Raw genomic sequence first — 19,727 nt, 5'->3', positions numbered from 1 at the left:
TAGATGTCGAGGTAGTCGGCCCTATATATATATTGCCCAGCTCCTAAAAGGACCTTAAATAAGGACCAAATCTAAAACAACCACAACTTCACCTACAAAATAATTTAAAACCTAATCTTTTGTGGATATGATCTATTAACCATAAAAAACATCTCTACAAAAACTCAACTCGTTTGATATCCTCTAACTTAGATAAAAATTGTTGTCCATTTTTTAAAAATATCTAACAGTCCAGAAATGTCTAGCTTTTGCAATCATCTTTTGCCAATGTTAAAAATTGTCAAACGAGTTGAATTTTTGTAGAGATGTTCTTTATGGTTAGTAGATCATATGTACAAAAGATTAGGTTTTAAATCATTTTGTAGGTGAACTTGTGGTTGTTTTAGATTTGGTCATTATTTAAAGTTCTTATTTAATTAAGGTCCTTTTAGGAGCCAGTTGTATATATATATATAGGTTCCTAAAAAGACCTTAAATAAGTACCAAATCTAAAACACCCACAACTTCACCTACCAAATGATTTAAATCCTAATCTTTTGTGCATATGATCTACTAACCATAAAGAATATCTCTACAAAAATTCAACTCGTTTGATATCCTCTAACTTAGATAAAATTGTTTTCCACTTTTGAAAATATATATAAAGGTCTAGAAATGTCTAGTTTTTGCAATCATCTTTTTTCACTGTTAAAAATTGTCAAACGAGTTGAATTTTTGTAGAGATGTTCTTTATGGTTAGTAGATCATATGCACAAAAAATTATGTTTTAAATCATTTTGTAAATGAAGTTGTGGGTGTTTTAGACTTGGTACTTATTTAATATCTTTTTAGGAGCTGGGCTATATATATATATATATATATATATATATATATATATATATATATATATATATATATATATATATATATATATATATATATATATATATATATATATATATATATATACTTATATCGATCACGTACTATATATATCTTTTTTGTATATGTGATTTCCTAACGTATTATATAAAACATTTCCATAAAATATCAGAATATTTGGATTGATTGGATATATAAATGAGAGAATGCACAACATTCAGAAACCTTAAAGTTTGAGATCTTATTAGTCCATCTTCTTGATTAGCAAATTCTTATTCCAATAATTGAAGGTGGATGTCAACCTAAGAAATTCTTTTCTCAAAATGTGGGGGTGTGTGACTTGGTTCCGGATGAGATGTCAATTTTTTTGAAAAGATTATCTTTTCCATAAGAAGGAACAAAATATTCTCATAGTTATACCCTTATGTACAGTCACTGTATTATAAATATGCATCATATGTAATGCCATACAATATCTTAATCTCGCAAGATTGGATAATTGGAGTGAAGTTAGACATGAAGTCCTTTGCCTTCATTCTCTTTTTGGTTTCTTCCCTAATCATCTTCACAGGTTCATATTTATACTTCTTATTCCAATATTTATATAGGTTCGTTGTTTCCTAATTAAAAGTAGCCCCTACAGGCTATATAGCACTATATGCCATAGTACAAAATATCAGGATATGAGTATTTATCGATACTCACTTTTTCGATATGTATCGTGGATATATCTCCATCTTTTGGGATATTTGACATTGTTTCACATGCAAATATCGTGGATATATCCAAATTATCAACAAATATCGTGGATATTGTAAATATTTCTTGATATATAATGATACATTATTTATATTTATTTGAAATATAATGGTAAATATTAAATAAAATTGTTACATATATCAAATATCGCCAAATATCTCCAAATATCGCAAAACATCCCTAAATATCACAAATATTATCGATATTTGCAGTCGTATATATCTCTAAACATATCATGATATTTATATATCTTTATCTAAAATCTTGATATATATCGATAAATATCACGATATATTGTGATATTTTGTACTATGTTATATACTACCTAAGTTACTAAAAGTGGAACTCTCAACTCTCAACTCTCAAGCGCGACTTTCTATAGGTTATTGTGTCGAACAGTAATCTTTATAGAAGTTCCGATATACGTTGATATGGCTTAATTTTTTGAAAAAATACTCTAAATACTTTGTTCTAAGCTAATTCAATAAAAGCAGGGATCTGACACCTTTTAATCCATAAAATTCAATTGTTATTGGAAAGCTATATGAAAGATAAGCATCCAACAGTACACTTGCTTATCATCTTGTGTTAATCAACAAGAGCATCCCCATTCCCCAACTCTCCAAGGTGATACTAAATACTATGGTGTTGATTTGGCAGGTGTGGAAGGAGATTTGTGCATAGATACCATAGATCTTAAAGAAAGATGCACTCCTAAGAAATGCGTCGAAGGATGTTATGCCAAGTATGATTGGGTTGACCCTGCCCAATGTGTAGGTGATCCCCCGAACTGGTGTTATTGTACTGTCGAATGCACAAAATAAATGTTAATACGATGGCCGATCAATGAGCTAGTTAGCAAGTCTGTCTCGATCTCAAAGCTCAGCATGTGTAAATCACCAAATCATTGTTCACTATAGCTTATTCCGTAGTTATATCAATTAATAGAGATCTTTGATTGTTATATCCTTATTATGGCAGTACAATTGTCCTTGGAAACAAGAGGATTTTAGGATTTAATTTGGTCATACTATTAGTTGGTAATTAGACTTTGGTTTAGAAAAACTTAAATATTAGTCTTATTTAGTCCTACTAGTACGGAAATAGGACTAAAGACTACTATTTAAGTTTTTTCTAGACCAAAGCCTAATAAACCAATTAATAATAAGATCAAATCCTAAAAAACCCCAAAAACAATTACCATCTAATAGCATCGATATGCTTTGCAAGTGAGATTTAATTTTCTCTCCAAATTCGTGGAAAAAAGTTGAAACATAATGCCAACATATATGGTGGAGAGACTTTCGGCTAGCTCAGACCATAAAAACTTTAGGCTGACCCAGGTGGCTAGCCAAGTTAAGCATGTGTGGGCTACACTTTCTCATAGCGGCACTTGTACAAACGTCAAAGTGTAGACAAAACAAGAAAAAAATGAATCCACCAACTTTATCCACCGTTCTGCCAGAAAATAAACAAAACAACTATGGAGACAAGTTTTACGGCATTACTTATATTCATGGCCAGAAAGGAAGAGGTAGGTTTTATAACCAACTGATGAGAAGAGTCCGCAACTGCGCACTCGATGACTTTGGTTCAATAATTTAATAGAACAACACTTGAAACTTTCTCACTACTCAAAAGGCATCCCTAACTTGCTTAATAACGAGCTTGGGTTCTATTGTAGTATTGTACTCAGTTTTGTATTAATTTTTTTGGTAATCAATATAATATATTAATATAACAGAGGTGGTTACAAATGATTGTCTTTTTCCACTATTTTAGCAAGCTATGGTGGAGGAATGGATAACCAATCTGTGTAGCAGGAGCTCAGACCATTAGAGGCCAACCTATGTGCTATGGTATTAGCACTTCTTAATACAAAAAGTAATTTTACAGACTTTATAGATGATATAATAAAGGCTACATCGTTGAGGATGTTTTCTGATTTCCAAGATAAGCTTTCATTCTTTCCCTCCAAAAATTTGATGATAGTTGTAAAGGCATGATTCAGTTTTCCTTCACATACACAGTGAATGGGAACTGGAATGGATTATTATGAGGACCGAGTTTGGCTTAGGAGCGAACTGCCTACGTATCTTGCTCTCGATTCTGAGGGGAGAGAAGAATCAGGTCTGCCGTAGTTCATAGGAGGGGTATTTATAGATGTTGAGAGTGAATCCTCGCCCACCACGTGTAAAGTGGAACACAAACGTGGGGTCTAGATTAAGGAGGCGTGCGAGAACTGTCTTTATAGGTATGTTGTGATGATGGGGATTAGTAGTCTGGGCAAGTAGCTTGCGACAGTGGTCAGTAGCTGGTGGCGGTGATTTGTGCATGTGCATCTCTGTTCATGATTACTTCTAGAAGGTAAGCTAAGTCACATTATAGCCTGGTTCGCGTGCTGGCGCGAACTGTGCTGGAGCATTCTCTTAGCTTGTAAGTACGATCTGGTTCCACAGGTCGGTGTGGTATTTCCATCATGCTGAGTACGCGCCTGATATCCTTGAAGGAGGATATCACTCCCTTACACAGCCCCCTCTCAGTAGGGCGTGCTGGTCATGGAAGCGACTTGCTGAGAGAAAACATTAGAACGTGTGGAGCGTGTTAGATGTGGAAATATCCAACAAGTTGAAGAGAGCGATCTGTATTATCTTGTGAGCTGGTGGGCGTAGATGTTTGACACGTGTTCGGCATGTGAGAGGATCTGAGCAGTTGCAGAGAAAACGTGCCGCCCCATTTTTTTGGGATTTGAAAAGACAGGACAGTTTGTTGGAAGTCGTGTGCGGCTAGGGCTAGGGTGTAATCATGATGTCTTGGAAACTGGAGGGGCGGTTGTTCAAAGATTACACTTTCGTTTTTTTGAAACATCACTTTGCTGCTTCGCCTTGTAGAAAACACTTCACTACAGCAACAACCTTCAGGTTAGTTTTCTGCCATTGTTGAACTCCTGCTTCTTGCTTCGTGCTTAGTCTTTGTTCTAGAGTTGTTAGGACGTTCGATTAGTTACTAGCGGCTAGAACTGTTAGGGCGAAAGGAGAGATGTCTGACTCAGATGATACGCGATCTCATGAGGTTCGTGAAGTTTCTCTTGGTTGGGATGATGAGGAGGAAGAGAAAGATGAGTCGGTGTGTGGGGTGAGTGAGGGTGGTGATGAAGATGAAGCAGTTGAGGAGGCTGGAAGTGGGGAAGATTAGGCTCGATCTGCGTCATCAGGGTCTTGGGCGAAAGCACTTCAGTCACCGCGGAGAGGTCGCCGTCCTAGCTGGTTGCCGCCTGTATCGTGGACAGACACGCTTTGAGGGTGTTCCCCTATTTAAAGAAAAAATATGGGATAACCGTAAGCAGTCTGGAGATCCATGAGCCCGATCAGAATGCTCTGGTCTATAGCAATAGGTATACCCCACCGAACTATGGGGTTATCATCTGTGAGGGGTAGCTGAGGGCGCATATGACGATACCATTCTCGAAGCTGGTTTGTGAGTTCTTGAACCGCTGTGACAAAGCGCCTATTCATTTTGTGGGTAACACGTGGCGGTTGTTCAAGGTGTTTGACCTGCTGAACGCCAGCGGTGAATACCGGATAGAGGTCACTGATATTATTGAGCATTACTCATTAAAGCGATCTCGGTCGCTTAACTTTAGCTTGCAAACCCGAGCTAAGTCCGCCGAAATGCTCGGATGGTGTGAGTAACGAGTCTTGGGATAAAAGACCGTTTCGCTTTGTTGGAAACTATTATTCTGAGCGGTTCAATGGAAAATAAAATATCTGACTTTACTGGTGGGTACCAATACGCTCTCTGAGAATATTGATCTTGCGTTAGTTGAGCTTGTACTGATATTACTGTTTTGTTGTCTGTGCAGATATCCCCCTAGAAAAAGAGACGAGCCGAAAGGTGATTGAGAAGTTCGCTAGGTTGACTCGAGCTAAGAAACAAGCAAAGCTTCCGGAAGTCGCGCATTTCTTTAAAGAACAGGGAGGACCTGCGATTAGGGAGAAGAGGGAGGTGCAAAAGAGTAGGGCACGGGGTAAGGTGATCGGGAGAACGTCGAGGAAGCCTGTGATGGAAAAGCGTAGGAGTGATCTGGTGACTAGGGAAGATAATAACCAAGGTCGTACTGGGGTGAAGCGACCCGCTGGAGGTGCTGGTGTGTCTGGGTCTGGAGTTGGGAAGGGTCAAGAGGACGCTTCGTTCGATTTGGAGGACTCTCTCTTTGAAATCCCTAAACCTCGCTTGTCAACGAGGAAGGGTAACGACCCAGAGTCTCGACCTTCCAAGGTTGCGAGGGTAGCTGAGACCGCACTGGGGGGTGGTGAAGGGCGAACTTGGGGAAGGGCGGCTCGTAGTTCGAGAGCGAGGCCGATGCCCGACTTCAGCGTTCTGGGGGAGGATGCCCCGGAGGTCGCTCCGACCAGGGTTGTTAGAGATACTTCCGGCAAGATGAAGGGGAAGGTTGGTATGAAAAAGACTGGTAAGGGGCATTCCAGTGTTGGGAAAGATGAGCTGGAGTGCAACCTGATGTATGTAGATGAAGTGACTGGTAAGAAATGCTATGTGAGGAGGTCGGATTGTAGCTACAAGTCCGCACCGATAGCTGCTTGTTTGCTGGAGGGGATGACGCTGAGACGGTGATAGGAAAGACCTGGATGCGATGGAGCTGGAGTCGAATCTGAGGGGGATGGATAAGGCGATGTGCCTGGTGAGTAACTTTTGTGTTATTACTTGTTTTCTTTATTATGTTATATGTTGTTGTTTGATGTTAACATGATATACCGCGGCGAAGTTGTTGCAACCGATTCTTTGGTACCGGTTGAAGACGGCCGCTTCAGAAATGAGAGAATATGGAGGTCGAGTCGCTGAGGGACGAGCTCTCGACTCTTCGAGATGTGCAGCAGTCTGAGAAGAAAGAACTGGATTCTTTGAAGACGGAACTGGTAACGCCGTCATTGGAGAAGACGTCAGCTGTCAATGAGGCGGTCGGGTTGAGGCATGAGGTGGGCGACCTGAAGAAGAAGGTAGCGACCGCAAATGCTTCTGCTGAAAAGTGTAAAACTACCCCTCTGCAGGCGAAGGACGCTTACCTTGCCATCCGTGCTGAGATAGAGGAGCTGGAGAAGAAATATTTTGATCTTCAAGAGGAGCAAGAACGCAAGACCTGGTCGGTCATGGGGGTGAGCCACTCGGAGATGCGAGTACTGTTCCTGCAGTTGTGCCTCCTTCGTCTACTGATGTGGTGATTGAACAGCCTCCAGTATTACACGAACTGGATACGACCGTGATTAATGCAGCTGGAATGACCTCTGGTGACTCGGGCTCATCGCAAGTTTTGGATGTTCTTGTTAGTGAAAGTTTTGACCATTTTGTTTAAAAGTGGTCGTAAAAAAATGTGTTTGTATGCGGCCTTAGGCCTGAAACAATAGAGCTGGTTTCCTGGGGTAACCTGGGCAGTTCGACGTTCTTTATGTTTGTGATAACAATGAATAGTGGCTAACTGAGCTGGATTTCCTGAGTATCCTCAGCGGCTCGGTTAGTCTGTGAACTGAGGCTTCACTGAGGTCGTCAGTTCGTTCCTTTTCGTGAATGGGAAATATGTTGCTTTGCTTTATTCAAGTAGGATTGTGTATGATATGTGTGTTTGCATTCTGTAAGCGTGTGTATGCTGCTGCGACTTGTCGTACTGAGGGTATGGTCTCGACGACCTGTGACTTTGCTGATCCGTCGTGCTTGTTATCTGATTTAAACGTTGTAGGTCGCACATATCTTGAGGATGCAAGGGGCGTTCTATACCCTGGAACTGCTTGAGCTACAGTACGTGCGTGGCACGTGTAGGAATATGGGCGGTTGGGAGACATGAAATGATGGCTGCCAGGTGGCCTGCCGTTTTGGCGTCTCGATGCCATCATGACCTGTCTTGGGAAGATACATTACTTCACCATAAGTAGGAGTGTTCTTGGAAGAGCAAAGGCATTTGCTCTTCCTTTGCTCTTCTTCGTGCTGCAACTTCTTTTCTCGCAACTGTGGTGCGTCGTTTGCTTTGTCAGTTTACTCATGTACGTTTGGCTTCTCTATTTGGCTGTCTCTCTCTCTTTTTGAAAAGAAACATGTGGCTTGTTTGTTTAACCTGCGTTCTGCGTAGGTTTCCTTATGGCCAGGTGTTGCAAATATGTTAGGGGGGAGGGGTGTTTGAGAGAGACCTCCCCTCTGATAATGGAGGAAATGGAGTTCCACCCGCATGTGCATGGAGATCGTGGCAAAAGAAAGGTTATAGCTCCAGGGGTCAAGAGTAACAAGCGACCCAGGAGTTTAGGTCTCTCGACGGGTGGCATTGTCTTCAGGTCGCCTTGGCAAGTTGATGACACCAATCAGACTGCTGAGGGAGCTAGCGACCAGGGGCAAGGTCGCCACGTCGCTGGTGAGAGTTCGCCTCCTTGTATCGGGGATGTGGGGAGCGAATTCTACTATATGGGGAGGACGGGGAAGAAGCGTGTTGTGAAACGCTCTGACTGCAGCTTCCACTCGGCGCCCATAGCGACCAGTCTTCTGAAGGGTATCATGTTAGACGGCCACAAAGCTGAGGTTGATGATGAAGATATGGACACGATGTTGGGAACCATGGACATGGCTACTTGTTTGGTCAGTGTTTATTTGTTAGGCTTGTCGCTCTGTTTCGTAAGGGATCGTGACCTTGATTTTGTACTTGTAGTTTCGACGGGTACGCATAAGTTGAAGAACGCCGGGGCAAGACGCCGATATCGATGTCAACTCCCCGAAGTCGAAATGGATGTCCGCGAAGCCGCGTGGGGAGTTGACAAGACGAAGCTGGACGTGATGACAAATAAGTACCTTGTGGCTGCTGATGAGAACGCTAAGCTTGTTGCAGCGATGACTGATCTGCAAGGGAAGTTAGCGAAAGTCACCGAGTATGTCAAGCAATGTCAGGGGGTCGCACGCAAAGCGCAAGATGCGTATACCACGGCCTGTATCCAATATGCCGAATTGGATGAGAAATACTTCTAGTTGAAGAAAGCACATAGGGACCAGGGTACGGGTATGTGCGTTGTGCTGAGATCTGCAAGGTACACTCCGTCGACCAGTGCTGCCCCAAAGGATAAACATGTTGTGGCTGCTCCTTGATGGTGATTTCTCGTCTTGTTTTTGAAAAGTGTTTAAGTTGGATGATTGCTTTGTCTGTTCTCCTCTCTATGAGAGTTAAACAATAGAGCTATGTTTTCAGGCTTACTTGAGCAGTTCGCCTTAGTTGATACCGAGAACTGGTTTCCACGAAAGTGGCAGTTCGTTAATTTTGCTCCCATTGTTCAAAGAACCGATCTGGATTTTCTGGGTAGACCCAGCACATCGGTGGATTGGAACTGGCTTCCTGGCATTGGCCGGGCAGTTCGATTGGTGAATGTATATGTAATGCCATCTTTTGCTTGACTGCTTGTAGTTATTGTTCTGTTTATGACGCTTGTGGTATATAGTGGCTATGGAATCTGAAATTTAGTTTAAGAAAGCATTATGCTTGTGAAGTATTGCTTAAGAAAGCGATCTCTCTAAGCTGATCTTAGAGACATTGGTCCCCGACTAGCGAGAATTAGGGAGGTCATGAGCCTGTAAGCTCCTAAGAGCGTTCTCACGGAGTTGACCCTAGAAGTATAGGTGCTCAAGTTGGCGAGGTTTGGAGAGGCTATGAGCCTGTAAGCTCCTAGAACGTTCTACTCGCGAAGAGCGTATTTAGCCTCTGAAGGCGTGTTGCTTATTGAGAGTGCATATAGCCCCTGAGGGCATACTGCTCACTGAGAGCATTCTCATGGAGTTGATCCTAGAAGTATAGGTCGTCAACTTAGCGAGATTTAGAGAGGCTATGAGCTTGTAAGTTCCTGAGAGCGTTCTGCTCGCGAAGAGAGTATTTAGCCGCTGAAAGCATGTTGTTCGCTGAGAGCGTTTGTAGCCCCTGAGGGCGTACTACTCATTGAGAACATTCTCACGGAGTTGATCCTAAAAGTATAGGTCCTTAACTTAGCGTTGGAGAGGCTATGAGCACAGAAGCTCCCCGAGAGCATTCTCGCTTTCATGAAGAGCGATTTAGCCTCCGGCGTATTATTTTCCGAGAGCGTTTGTAGATTTGGAGAGGCTATGAGCCCGTAAGCTCCCCGAGGCCGCTCGCCGCATAGAGCATATTTTAGCCTCTCGCGTGTTGCTTTCGGCCGAGAGCGTTTGTAGCCCGGTATGCATCGCTTCACCGAAAAGCGTTCTCACGGTGTTGATCGTAGAAGTATTTGAATAGAGTGGTTAATAATACAAATATAATTGACAAAGAAAAAACATGACTGTGTACAAGACTGAATCTTTATTGATAAAATCTCTTTAACAAGTAAGTGTTCCAGGGTCGTGGTAGTGGTTTCCCTTCTTGCGTCTTGATCCAGTAAGCCCCATTGCCAACAAATCGGTCCACTATGTATGGTCCTTCCCATGTTGCTGCTAGTTTGGAGTCATCCTGTGTCTTTTTCAGAACTAGATCACTAGGTTGAAAGGATCTAGGGTGTACTCGTTTGTTGTAGGACCTCTTTAGAATCTGTTGATACGATGCCACTCTGATAGCTGCCAGGTTGCGGCGTTCTTCCAGCAAATCGACCTTTCGGGCTAGGACTGAGTCATTGTGTCCTGACTCGACAAGCTCGGATCTAGTAGTTTTGATTGTCAGTTCGGTGGGAATAACAGCTTCTGTGCCATAACATAAGGAGAATGGTGATTCGCCTATGCCGAGCGAAGCCAGTTGGATCACGATGAGCCCACGTATGTTCTCTAGCTGGTTTTGGCCATTGGCTCTTGTTCTTTTCAATCTTTTCTTTAAGTTTTCTAATATGGCCTTATTGCCGGCCTCTCTCGCTTGACCATTGCTTTGAGCGCATCGCGGGAGTGGAGAATGCATAAACCGCTTTCCACTTGGCCAAAAAATCTTTGACCGTTTTGCCTTTGAACTGGGAACCATTGTCCATCACCAGGGTGTGTGGCAGACCAAATCTGGTGATAATGTGAGTTCAAATGAAGTTCCTAACATGTGACTCCTTGATATGTGTCAAAGGAACTGCTTCGATCCACTTAGTGAAGTAATCGGTTGCAGCTAAAATGAAGCGGAACCCGGTGTTTTTCCGTGGGATGAATGGTCCTATGATGTCCATGCCCCACATGTGGAATGGCCAGGGACTTGCAATGCTGATCAACTCGCGAGCCGGTTGGATGATGTTGTGGCCAAAGGTTTGGCATTTGATGCATTTTAGAACATATGTTTTGGCATCTATCTGCATGCGAGGCCAAAAGTATCCTTAAGAGATCGCTTTGTGGGCCAAAGAACGACCTCCAGCATGATTGCCGCATTCTCCTTCATGAATCTCAGCAAAAATTAATTGACCTTGAGTTGGACTTATGCACCTCAAGTGAGGTCCTCCAGCAGATTTTCGAAACAACTTGTTATTCATAACACAATAGCGACGTGCTTGATATGGTATCGGCCTGGCTTTGCTCTGTTCTGTTGGGAGTGTGCCATTCTGAATGTACTCTATTATGGGCTGCATCCATGTCTGACTCATCTGATCCTCAGAAAGTGGACATAGGTCGCTGACTTCTAAGACGTGCTCTACTTGGTAGGCAGGTCGGTCAACTACTTCGATGAGTAGTTGTCTCAGAGTGTAGCTCAGTGTTTGTGTGGCCAAGTAAACTAAACTGTCTGCGTGACGGTTCTCGTCACGCAAAAAGTGATGTATGGGGGCCTTCTTGAAAGACGGAAGTAACTGATTAACAACTTTAAGGTATTTAGAAAGGTTACCTTCGTGGGTAGTGTACTCTTTAGCAATCTGGCAAACAACCAGTTGCGAGTCACTAAAGACCTGAAGTTCCTGTACACCGAGTTATAGTGCCATTATGAGTCCCATAATTAATGCCTCGTACTCCGCCTCGTTGTTCACTACACCATAACACGCTATTTGCAACACGCACCTTTTTTGTTTTGCAACACTTTTTTACCGTTGGTAAGTTGCCTACACTATATAAGCGTTGCGAATGTTGATAAGTGTTGGTTTAATTCGGAGGAATTTCAAGAATTAATTTCTAACGCTTTCAAATTATAGCAAACCGTTGGTTAAGTGTTAGAAACTTGAAATTTTGGCTAAAACAGAAACCGAAATAAAATCGCTTAGTTATTTAAATCGAAACATAAAAACATAAAACATAACCTCTCTCTCCTCTACCTCTCACTGCCGCTACCCACTGTCTTCCACTCCCTTCTCTTCTCTCAATCCCCCCATTACAGAAAAAACCAAATAAAGTTCAAAGCTTTGATTTCGGTTTTAGGTTCGGTTTGGGATTTTGATTTTAAAGAAGTATTATAAGATTGGTACCCTAATTCGTGATTTCGCTACTGAGAAATCTCAATGAGGTAATTTAAATCGTAGCTTCATCTCTTTCTTCTTCTTCTTCTTCTTCTTCTTCTTCTTGTTCAATCGATTTTAATAATCAATTTTTTTAATAGAACGAAGAGTAGCTGGATTGAATGATATTATTGATGGTTATATCAAAACACTTGCTACTGTTGTTCGAAGGTATAACGTTTGATTTTTTTATGATTTTTGTATTGATATTTGTTGGATTTTATGGAATAGTGAATGGGTTGGTGTAATTTGTGGTATGTTTATGATATGTTGTAGTTAGGGTTTTGGTATTGTTTTATAATGTAAGAGTTAAAAATTGTATGATGAAATATAAATTGACATTGATATATCTTTGGAAATTGGGGAAAAGTATGAACAATGAAGGTTATGATGTTTGACGGCAGTTTTAGTTCATTATTTGTGTGTAGAATTAGAAGGGTGTAAATATCTGATTTGGGAATGTTGGAAATAGTGAATGTGTTGGTCCAAGTTGGTGGAAAAATGAGTATTTTGTTATATTTGATGGCATTTTTCAATTGTGGATTTAGTTATGGTTTATTTGATTATTGGTGTGAAGGCTCAATAGTATGAGAATTGAAATGGTTTAAGTATATAATTTGAAATAAGTCATATAAAAGGATTAAATGTTGGAAATGGTGAATGTGTTGGTGAAAATGAAGTAGTTTTTGACATTAGGCATGGTTTATTTGATTAGTGGTTTGAAGTATTAATAAATATTAGCATTGAAAGGGTCATAATATTTGCTGGGAAATGCTCTATTTATATTTAAATGTTGGAATGTAGAGACTGTGTTGTGCTAAATATTTTTAAAGAAGTATTCGATTTGCTTGAAGTCTCTGCAAACAAGGCAAAATGCACTGTCGAAAATGAAATACAAATAAGAGAAACGAAGTTAGAACAAAGGAGGAGATGGCTGCATATCTATCTAGGGGCTCTTTATCCCGTGCTACTCGAAGTACTAACATGAACACCAATCAAGGTATTAGTCTCTCAGAGCTTATTTCAATCTAGAGGTCATTTGACGGGCATAGCTAAAATGTTGAAATTCGCGGCTCTTAGATTCCATTGTATACTCTATCTACATATTGATCATGAACCACTTGAGATTTCCTTAGAGCAGTTCAGTGTCATATCTTTCCTTTACTAGTTGATGGCTACCGGTCCCTTGTATTGTTTTGCTTACACCCCTTTACTCTATAATTATTTGCTTATTTGATTGGATCTCACTTTATTTACTCTATAAAGTTGCACGATTTACTCTATAATTATAGGCTTTGTAATCGCAACCCATCCATTGAAGCACAGTTTAGTTTCTAAATATCCTGATTTTGAAGCTTATAAAGTCGATTTACCGCCATGGTCAAGACTTCCAAAAGAGAGAGATGGAGAGAATTTGTTGCAAAAATCTGAAGTTAAGTTTTTGAATCAAGTCTTGGGGCCATAAAGCATTGCTTTCGATTTCTAATTTTGTCATTCATGTACTAGTTTTGTCACTAAATACTTCATTTCATAATCTCAATGCGGCTTTAATTTCTAACTAGGACGTTTGTTTTTTCTTAAATTAAGCTACTAGGGTTTGCACAAGATCTATATGATAAGTACAAGTCTAGAGATAGTGTAAAGGGAAATGACTTGTGGCAAACATGAAAATTGAAGAGTTTTCTTCTTTTTTAATATCTCACCTTGAGACACTCACGTGACCATGTGATTTCCTTCACAAAATGATGAATGTCTAATAAGTAGTTGTGGAACTTAGACACTTAACACACTTCTTTCAAGATTTGTACTTAGATGGGTTATACTTGTGAACCGGGAAACTTAGCTTCTATTTTGTTTTTCTTTTTCTGCTTTTGTAATATGTGGTTTTATCAAGCCTATTTGTCGGTTTAGTATTCCTCTTAGCTCGGAGTAATTTTATGTACTTATCAACGATAAGTTTTGTGGATAGCCAAAAGAATCGCTAGTTCTAAGTTCAAAAAGTAAACTTGTTCGGTCGGTTCCTTTTACGTTCCTCTAATTCTCATAAACTGTATCGCAATTGGAGGTAGATGGTAAATCTTTGAACATGTGGTGGGCATTGGATCAGCTTTGCATCTAAATAAAATCTGCCGCCTTTCATTATTAATTTCGAAAGCGGTACTTGGCAGCAAAGGAGCTCCTCAAAGAAGTTAAGAGACTTTAAAACCCACAACAGCAGGAGATTAACAAAGATTCCCAAGGAGGTCGATTGCGTGGGCTTGAAGTTCTCATTATTATCAATGAGCCTCATCGCTACTTCTTTGGCTTATGGCTTTGAGAAGAAAAAACAATGAAACCATTCTTGTATTCAACCTTGAGGTGGTACCTTTGATGTTTCGTGTATTGTCAAGTGTTAACTGAAAACTTATTTTATGTTCCATAATGTCTCTTGAAAACTGATCCTTGTGATTGTTCCTTGTGAAGTCCATTAGCATATATTGGGAATAACTGTGAAATGCAAATCCTGAAGGCAAAAAATAGATAGTAAAGTTGTCTACCGATTTCTAGAAAAGTTAACTTATCATATTATGGATTTCAACCAATAAGCTTCTTCCCCGATTGGGCCCGAGTAATTTTGGACTTAGTGTTGTACATAGAGAAAGAATCTCTCTCAACAAGTTGTTAAAACTAAGCATTTTGGTTTAGTTGACGCGCCCAATTAAAGTGGGCCTGAAAAAATCGGTGTAAAGGTCACCGGTGATGGCATGATTGTTGGGTTTCCATTTTGAAATTCTTACTTAAATACTTGCCTGCTTTTATTGCAGTCCTTGAGGTTGGTTATGGAGTATTTGAGGTGTTATCTACATTTGGAGATACACATCTTGGTGGAGATGACTTTGACAAGGTTTGTTCAAAGATCTGTTTACTCTTTCGGATCTTAATTTTAATAATGTAACTTGTGATCCTCCAAGAACTAATATCTATGTCTTTAATATGAATAGAGAGTTGTTGATTGGCTTGCTTTGATCTTCAAAAGGGATGAAGGTATTGATCTTTTGAAGGACAAGCAAACTCTTCAACGCCTCATCGAGACAACCGAGAAAGCCAAGATGGAGTTGTCATCTTTGACGCAAGCTAATATCGGGTTTGTTTATTGTCCTTTTGTTTTATGTTGTTTCTGTGTGTTTCTTGTTCGTTATTGCATCCGTCTAATTTGCTATTTATTTTCCTTTTCTTGTGGTGATCTTTGCTAGTTTACCTTTCATCACGGCAACTGCCGATGGACCTAAACACATTGAGACCACCCTTACTAGGGCCAAGTTTGAAGAACTCGGACCTCCCTCCTTGATGTATATGACTTTCTATTTGTTAGAGTGTGATACACCATATTGTGTATGTGTGTGAGCCTATGCAGTTTAAGCGCCCGCTTAATGGGGCGATAAAAGCGCTATAAGTTATTACACCGATCCAATGTGGTAAAAGTTAGAGGTCCGAGCGAGATTGAAAAATCAGCCGATTTGTTCCACTTAGTCGACGATTTACGATAAACCGCTTGGAAAATTTTGTGAGTGTCTTTGGCGGTGGTGTTAGTGTAGTGTATGTGTGAGTGTGTGCAGGTGGTAGTGTGTGATTTTAAAGTAGATATGATGTAAACTTTTGTAGGATATTTGCTTGATGCTTTATTTTTAAGTCCAATTCTGAAGCATTTGGGTCATTATACAATGACAGATCAGAGGTTTGTTAGAAGATGGGACTAGAAGAGACACTTTGCCATTCTCAATATTGATTTTAAACGGTTAAACCTATTAAAAATTTAAAACATTTTGTTTTTGTATGTCTTTTGTCTAAGAAGTGTGCCGGGAATCCGGGATTAAGCCTCTAAATGAGTAGATAAATTCTCCCTTGGGCAATGCCATTAAACTTGTTTGCAAGTACTCATTTAAGTGATGTGCATTTATACACGCAAGAAAATATTCTGAACTATCTTAAATAGTTAGATGTTCTAAAGAAGCCAAAATAATCTGTAGCAATGAAACTTGTCTTTGCTATTTCGCTGAAAAAGGACGCCCGCATTAACTAAAAGTGATTATCTTTTCTCTCTGGTTCTATAATTTTATCATCTCATTGCGTTTGGAAAATGTTGTAAATGTTTCAGTCTTTTATGGATTCTATGGATTGCCTCATATACTTCTACTTTAATTTGGTATTTGGCATGTTTTCAAGATGAGCAGTTGCATGCAGAGACCGCTTAATGAACTCGATTAAATTGTTGGTTTTAGGAAGCTCTATCTGAAAAATGAACTTATCTTTGCAAAACAGGTCATTGATACAAAGCAACAGACTAGTTACATACACAAGCAGTCCAAAAAGGTAAGATGCATATCTTGGCTAGTATTCTCTCGCGGTCTCGCCTTAATTTTTTTGTCTCTTCTCTCTGATATGGAGTCAATCTTATCGCCTCTTCTTATGTTTTTTAACTATCTTGTGATGGTCTTTCGTGGTGCACTGTGGATGGAAACTCAACGCGATGTTAAGTTAAAAATTACTATTCCAAGACAACCGCACTACTGAAATAGCACACGGACACAAAGAATGAGGTATTCTTACCCACTTATTAGATCGATAACGATCTTCCTTTGATGTCTTGGGATGTGGAAAGCATAACTTTGTTTAGGGCCTGATAGCATTCAATGTTCTAAAATTTTCAGGCCCAAGAATGGTACAGAGCGAGTGGAACAAGTGAAAACGACGCATCGTGTTTAGAGCATGTCCTTTGAATAGAAATGCAGTTTGATTTTAACTTTAAGTCGGCCATGGTTGTCGTTTTGCATTTGCTAGACATACTTACCCTTTCAAATTTGCAGATTCTCGAAGCTCCATCCCTGCCACTACTGAAAAAGAGTATGCCATGGTTGCCCGCGTTTCAAGTAAGTTGTCATGGTATATGAGTTGCTTATTTTAGTATATCCCCAAGATGCCAAAAGCGTTTTTGCTCTCTAACTTCACGAATCTCTTCTCCTTGTGCGGTGGTGTGAGTGTGTCTTTGGCAGTGGTGTATGTGTGATAAACCCTAAGTTTGATTGTAAATGTATTATGTTGTTTGGCATTATTAGGGTCAGTATTGATGATTACTATTTGTTTATCTTTTTTTTTTTTTTTTTTTTGAAATAATGTGGCAGGGGAAGTGGATAATCTTTTACTATACTAGAGAGTCAAGTTTCAGACGACCCAAGTTTGTTTCTGACAAGAAAAGAGGCTACTTTAATAGTGGGTAAGTTCTTAATCCTATTGATTACATTGCTATTTTCGCTGTCATTTAAATTTTGTCCAAATTGCTTACTAACGTAATTAGTACATAAGTCAATCACATTTCACTAACAACATAGTCACCAAAATATGGATATAGAATTTGGTTGAACTCATTTCTTGGAGTTGGTGAATCACCTGCAATGCTCGCCATCTAATCGCCGTCGAATTCATGTCATCCCACACCAATTGCGTAAGTAGGGAGTAGACAGTTTAAAAGTTTGGTAGCTTCAGTTTTGGTAAATGATTTCTAGCTTAGATTCCCGGGTTTTTCCCATTTGCTTTTAATATATGATTTGGGTACTCACATGCATTATTCTCACTAAAGTCACATCACATACTGAATTTTTAGGTACTTGCGTGCATGTTGCTTCCAATAGCTAAAAATGGGATCTATCATAGCTACTTGCATTTTAGAAATCAGCTTTTACCAATTGTTATCGGAAAAGGTCCTTGCAAAGTTAATGAAAGGGCAATGGAATTCACGGTTCTAAAGTAGTACCTAACTAGAAAGTTGACTTCATTCTCATAAAAATGGATCTGTTGCCTTAATTTATCAAGTATGTTGTAAGTATACTAGAACATAACGGTATAACTATAATTTGGTTTTACTTTGTCATCCTTCGAGGCACTTTCACCGCATTAGGGATTTGGTTTAGAGACTACAAGATCCCGGATGGAAAGCCCGTCAATAAATTTGGTCTTGGCAACAAAGCAAATAATAAGGTAGCTGATTATTGATATGATATTGATATGAATGAAGGTGGAGGAAAAGGAAGAGGCCGCGGCGATGTGCCAGGGAAAGCATGGCAACAAAATGGAGACTGGATGTGTCCAAATACAAGGTCTGTGATGTGACATTGGTGAGCAGCTCATTCTTGCACTTTAAGCTTTTCCCAATTATCTAAATTTATATGAAATATACCTTTTAGCTCCTTGTGCGCTGTTTTGTTTTGTAGCAGTTGCTCCAATGTAAACTTTGCTTTTAAAATGGTGTGTGTAACCGTTGTGGAAGTGCCCGTCCCACCGGCGCTTTTGGTGGCCTGGCTGGGTCGAGGAAGAGGTCGGTGGTGGTGGTCTTTGCTGCTGCTGCTGCTGATGATGATGATTCTGGGGTCGTGGCCACCCAACCGGTGCTATAACCGGTCTGTTTGGCCCAAATGATTGGCCTTGTCCAATGTATGATTACTTTCTTGGGTTTAAAAACTTGTACAATCTTTTTCTGTAATCAAGATGGCTTCATCTTGTACTAATAACTCTAAACCTGTTTCAGGTGTGGCAACATAAACCGGCAAAAGCGATTGAAATGCAATATCCGTAATACTAACAAGCCCGGTCACAATAAGGGTGGTGTCGTAATAATATAAGCTTTTGTTGGTTTATACTTTGTACTTAAAAATTTAGTACGCTATAATTTGCTTGAATGTTATCAGTTTTGGAGTTTTGTTTTGTGCTTCTTCCTGTGTGTATTAGGTGCTTTGGATTAAATGAATAGTCAATAGATTTGAAGTAACTTGTGGATTAAATGAAACAATCAATAGATTGTGAAGTAACTTGTGGGAGACATATATCAATTCAGTGTTAATAATTCTAAATTCTATAGTTTAGTACATATATCAATTGACCATCCCGTTTTCAAAGACCTTGTAGCTTAATAAGACCCTTTTTTCGATAGCTTCAATATATTATTTGTTTGATAGGTGAAAGTTAGTTTCAAATATTGGGCTTCATCTAGTTGTCCACATACACTAGTTTTGGTTCTTGAACACACTAGTGATTTCTAAATTTATTTTTCTAAGTTAGGCCATTCATTTTTTTATATCCTCTTTTGGTTTGTAGGAAATTGTGAAGGATTGATTTGAATTCAATACAAGGATTGCTTTTTAGAATAGCTAGATAGATCATTTTGTTGTCATTCAATATGTTGTTCAGTGTGTTGTGTAGAGTATCAATTTGATGGAGGGAAAAGCAAGAAGTATACCAAAATAATTGCTCCCCAATCAAATGATTATGCTCACCTCAAGCTCTTCGTCAAGGTAAAAGCTTAAAATTCCACCTTTAATTTTCTCATTTGTTCAACTTCTTACTTCCTTTAGGTGGATTTTTAAATATTTAATTAATTGCATGAGTTTAATTAGTATTATTGTATTTCTAAGTTCATTATTTGTTTTGTGAATTTTTAGGAATTAAATGGATTTTATGGAGCCGCACTAGGATTTATTATGAGTGAAGCCATCACCAATACTTGGTATTGCAAATTTGCAATGATTCGAGATTGCTTGGAAAATCATATTGAATATGTTACCCTTATTTGTAAATATGAATTTGTAATTCTTAGAAAATATTTTGAAGTTATATTACATACATGGTTTAACGAATATTCTATTTTTTTTA

General features: G+C 39.5%; 2 long non-coding RNA genes across 4 annotated transcripts; both read left to right on the top strand.

Moving 5' to 3' along the window:
- The first annotated feature begins 11,856 nt into the window (after positions 1-11,856).
- Positions 11,857-12,918, top strand: LOC147502415 (uncharacterized). Its single transcript, XR_015219993.1, has 3 exons — positions 11,857-12,055; positions 12,149-12,218; positions 12,852-12,918. It is a non-coding gene; the product is annotated as an uncharacterized LOC147502415 (long non-coding RNA).
- Positions 12,919-17,082: 4,164 nt separating this feature from the next.
- Positions 17,083-19,727, top strand: LOC147502414 (uncharacterized). 3 transcript variants are annotated; one of them, XR_015219992.1, is made up of 4 exons: positions 17,083-17,298; positions 18,097-18,178; positions 19,266-19,369; positions 19,517-19,727. It is a non-coding gene; the product is annotated as an uncharacterized LOC147502414 (long non-coding RNA). The 3 variants fall into 3 exon arrangements; XR_015219991.1 differs by having other exon boundaries at positions 18,097-18,196; XR_015219990.1 differs by lacking the exon at positions 17,083-17,298 and having other exon boundaries at positions 18,067-18,196.

Source organism: Coptis chinensis, chromosome 4 (assembly GCF_015680905.1).
Source record: "Coptis chinensis isolate HL-2020 chromosome 4, ASM1568090v1, whole genome shotgun sequence".
Lineage (NCBI taxonomy): Eukaryota > Viridiplantae > Streptophyta > Magnoliopsida > Ranunculales > Ranunculaceae > Coptis > Coptis chinensis.
Note: the sequence above shows the minus strand (reverse complement) of the source record. Positions and strands in the feature narration are given on the sequence as shown.